The 4453-nt window shown below is 39.0% G+C and overlaps 1 non-coding gene across 1 annotated transcript; it reads right to left on the bottom strand.

The window, feature by feature from the left end:
* Positions 1–665: 665 nt before the first annotated feature.
* Positions 666–772, bottom strand: LOC118489939. The gene has a single exon (XR_004887950.1). It is a non-coding gene; the product is annotated as a small nucleolar RNA R71 (small nucleolar RNA).
* Between the last annotated feature and the right edge of the window lie 3681 nt (positions 773–4453).

Below are 4453 nucleotides of genomic sequence, written 5' to 3'. Positions count from 1 at the left end.
CGTGTTGAACTTCCAGTATTTGGGAACTTGAAAACAGAAAGTTCTCTTGGACAGCACGGGCCGTGCCAGCCATAGCACGGGGCCGTGTTACTCTTCTGATCAGGCTTTCTTTTTGTTTTTTATCGCAGAAAATCACGCAATTCTGTATAATTCACATGAATACAGTTTGGTGCATGACCTCTATCTCCGACAAAGATATAAAAGTACCGATTGACGAACCCGAGCGCCTTTTAAGAAAACGACTTAATGCCAAAAACTAATAAAAAGCCTCAATCCAAAACCCCACTATAGCGGATCAACGCACCCTCATGGATTACCTACGGCCTATGGTCGGTAATCTTGGAGCCACTATTAACCCTCCTAATTTCGAAGCTAATAACTTTGAGCTTCGACCACACCTTATCTAAACGCTCCAAAATTCCGCCACTTTCCATGGCCTAGCAGATGAAGATCCCTATTTACATATTACCAGCTTCTTAGAAATATGTGACACCTTCCAGATCAACGCAGCCTCTAGCGATGCCGTTCGGCTCCGTATGTTCCCTTTTTCCCTCAAAGACCGAGTGAAAGCTTGATTAAACACTCTCCCAAGTGGGTCCGTACACATTTGGGATGAACTTGCCCAAAAATTTCTCTACAAATATTTCCCTCCCGCTAAAACCGCCAAACTCATGACCGAGATTAACACCTACTCTCAAGAAGACGGGGAATCCTTGTACGAGACATGGGAAAGGTTCAAGGAGCTATTAAGGAAATGCCCACATCTCAGTCTTGAACGTTGGCAACAAGTGTCCACCTTCTACAACGTACTCTTGCCGCACACAAGGCAAATCCTTGATTCCGGCTCCGGGGGACTCCCTGGGAATCGGCGACCCGAGGAAATTAATAATCAAATTGAAGAACTTTCTCAAAACAGTTTTCAGTGGCACACTCCTAGGGGCTCAAAATCTATAGCCCAGGGCGCCCACATTGTAGATGAATCCACTTCTTTGCAAGCCCAAATCAAAGTCTTAACTAATAAAATAAAGAAACTTGAATTGAACAAAACGGCTTCGTTTATGTGGCGGCCCCCATGAAAACTGGAGTTGTATGAAAGATATAGAAAATCAAACGGAAGTGGTAAATTACCTAAATAACCGGCCACGACCACCGAGAGTTCAAAGTAATACTTTTACTCCTGAATGGCGTAATCATCCCAACTTTAGTTGGAGGGAATTAGGGGGTAATAACCAACAAAATCAAAATCAACGATCTAACTTTCAACAACAACCACGAAATGTGCAACAAGGTTTTCAATCACAACAACAAGGAGGAAGAGAAAGGCTTGAGGATATCATCACTTGCCTCTTCTCCGAATCTGATAAAAGATACTCGAAAAGGTTCTCACAAACTGAAGCAGAAATTAGAAACCAAAGGGCTAGTATCCAAAATATGGAAAAATAATTTAGTCAATTAGCCCAACATTCCACTGAAAGACCACAAGGAGCCTTACCGAGTAACACTGAAATTAACCTAAAAGCAACCCTTTTATAGTACTAATGTTAGAAAAAGCTTGTGGTTTCGTTCCTTTTTAATTTTTAGGGTTAAAAGAGCTTAAATGTGCAAAATGAGCAAAAGGACAACAAAAACCAACATAAATGTAAAAAAGGAGGAGTTGACGCAACTCGCCAAGCCCCGATTCACATCCAAACCACAAAATAACAAGAACAGAAGACTTGAAATGAGGCCGTGTCAACCAGACATGGGCCGTGTCCGAAGATGGATGTTGTGCAAAGGAAAAAACAACTGCAAAAGACAAAACTGGCAGCCAACACGGTGTGACAACCCGCAAAATTTCAGGTACTGTACAAATTAATTAACCCTAATTATGTGCTTAATGACTGTGCTTGATTACATCTGACACTTTTAACTGCTTACTGATTTATGTCATATACATACATGTGCATTATTTACATACAGTCACTCCAATTATTTCATATAGACTCTTAGTGTCAAACCGGATGCACAAAGCACAGTTAGCGCAGTAAGCGGATAACTCAGACACATGCTGACAATGCCAGCACTTAGACAGATACTATTTTTAGGCCAGTGTGGGCCAGAGTTAAATCACTACACCAGTATGGAGTATAGGGAAGTGAGAAATATAAGACTATGTCACTAGGTGACAGTTTGAGTGCCGGAAAGTGCCTAAAACGCAATTTAATTACAGAATTCCACATTTTTAATAACAATTCAGCTTCTAACACGCTCATATTATTCATAATATTGACCAAGTAGTCCTGGACACTTTCCTAAGTGTTGGAATTAAATTCGTTACAAAAAGATGCACAAAAGACGCTTTACGGGTCAATTAAACGCTTTAACGGAACGATGCGAAACCGAACAACCAGACATTACCCGGGGCATGAAAATATTGTTAGAAATATTATTTTAGTATTTTAAATTAATCATGGTCACAAAAATCCCCATGCACCATGCAAACATGACATACACCCACTATGCTTGTAAATACCCTTAAGCTTTTAGTAAATACCTACTAATTAACAAAATATTTACACTTTACCCCCCCCCCCCATATCCGAAAATCTGCCATAATCATTAGCATATATTTTGGTTAAATCTTGTGTAAAGAAGATCTTTATTTCATTGGCCAAAATTATTGGCATAATTCCCCTAGGAGCTAGTAATGCACATTTCCAAGAACTTCCATCATTGCTACTCCACTCTCTCTCCTCTCCCTCTAAAAATCGGCCCATACCCCCCCCCCCATCTCACCACAACTGATTTTCATCTTCATATACCTTCACAACTTCATCTCTTTCACTAGTAAACTCCATTCAAAGCTCCAAGACCCTCCATAGAAGTAAGAAGTTGAAGTGCTCTCAAGAAGCTTTGTTCAAGGCCTTTCTCACCATCATTTCTTGTCATCTCATCCTAAGATTACAACCCTAGCCTTGTGCTAGTAGTAAGTTCATTCATACTCTTGCCTCACTTCGATTCTTGTTCGATTGTTGATTGTTTTGCTCACACAAGAACTCAAACAGCTTGCTGAGTTGGATTTCCAGCCAACTTCAACAGGCTGTAACGGGATCATTTTAAGTCGAAAAGTGGATTTTCAAAAGCCTAAAATGAATGTTTTGGAATAACTAAACAAATGGCACTGGAATCATAATTTTTCGAGACCGTTTACTATTTTTAAAAGATTATTTTTGGACAGCAGCTCAAGCTGCATTTTTGTTGCAGAAAAAGTGGGTTACTTTCGGAGTCATAACCTTAAACCTGAATAAAATCAACTCATGAAATTTTTACAGTAGATAGACACCATTGTCAGGACGACCCTCCAACTGGAATTTCGTCAAACGGACTTACGGTCGATTTTTAGCGAATATTTCCGTAAACTGTGATCAGAAGGTAACAAATCTGATTGCAGTCAAGAAAATGATTTTTTATAAAATATGGGTAACGAATTGGACTTTGATATTTTTACACAATAAACTTCAAAAACAAGAAATCACTTTTAAATAAAGAATTTGATTTGTTTCGAGGGTTGAAAAATGAGAGCACAAAGCAGATTATTGAAAGATACTGCAATCTTTTAGCTAACATGAGAAGATTAAGCATCGAAAAAGATAATGAAGAGTTGATTAAAAAACTTGCTGATGCGTTGCCACACGAGACTGGGGGAACATATCTCATGATGCTAAGAAACAAGAAAGGGTTCAACAATCTGAAACTTAGCAAATTTATTGAAAAGATTGAGGCTCAGGAGATGGAACAGAGAAAGATCTCCAGGATGAAAGACTTCGATGGAGAACAAGATATAAGTCTGTATTACAAGGCAGTGTTGAATGATAAAACAACCAATTTGTCACCAAAAGTTGAAACGGCGTTCAATGCTAAAGGTTCATCAGGAAGCTCATCTAAAGGATCAAGCAGCAGTACAAGTTTCTCATCATTTCCATCATTCGATCCAAACATTTCAGCAACAAAGAATGGGAGAAAACTTCAATGTAATATTGTTTTAAATCTTGAGAATGATCAAGATTATTCAGAGGAAGTTGCTAAGAATCATATGTCTTTGTTGGGAATGGTTTTAGAATCATACAGCAGTTTTGTTGCAGGAAAGATCGGGAATCCAATGCTTACGAAAGAGGATTACGATCAAATAGATGCTGAAGAGATGAAGCTGATGGATATAAAATGGTTTTGGCCAGTGTTTTGAGAAGAGCTGAGAAATTTAAGCAGATTACAGGAAGAAATGATCTACGAGAAGCTAATATTTCTACTTTCGGTTTTGATAATCTAAGTCACTTGTTTTCGTTGCAGAGAGAAAGGACACTTCAAAAGAGGAGTGCACCAATCGCGAAGCAAGTGGAGCTCAAAATCCTTTCAACAAACAACAATGATTACTACCGAAAGGCCATCTACCATCAAGTTGCTCAACAACCAACTC

The sequence above is a fragment of the Helianthus annuus genome, chromosome 2 (genome assembly GCF_002127325.2).
Source record: "Helianthus annuus cultivar XRQ/B chromosome 2, HanXRQr2.0-SUNRISE, whole genome shotgun sequence".
NCBI lineage: Eukaryota > Viridiplantae > Streptophyta > Magnoliopsida > Asterales > Asteraceae > Helianthus > Helianthus annuus.
The sequence above is the reverse complement of the archived record's forward strand: the minus strand, read 5'-3'. Positions and strand labels throughout refer to the sequence as shown.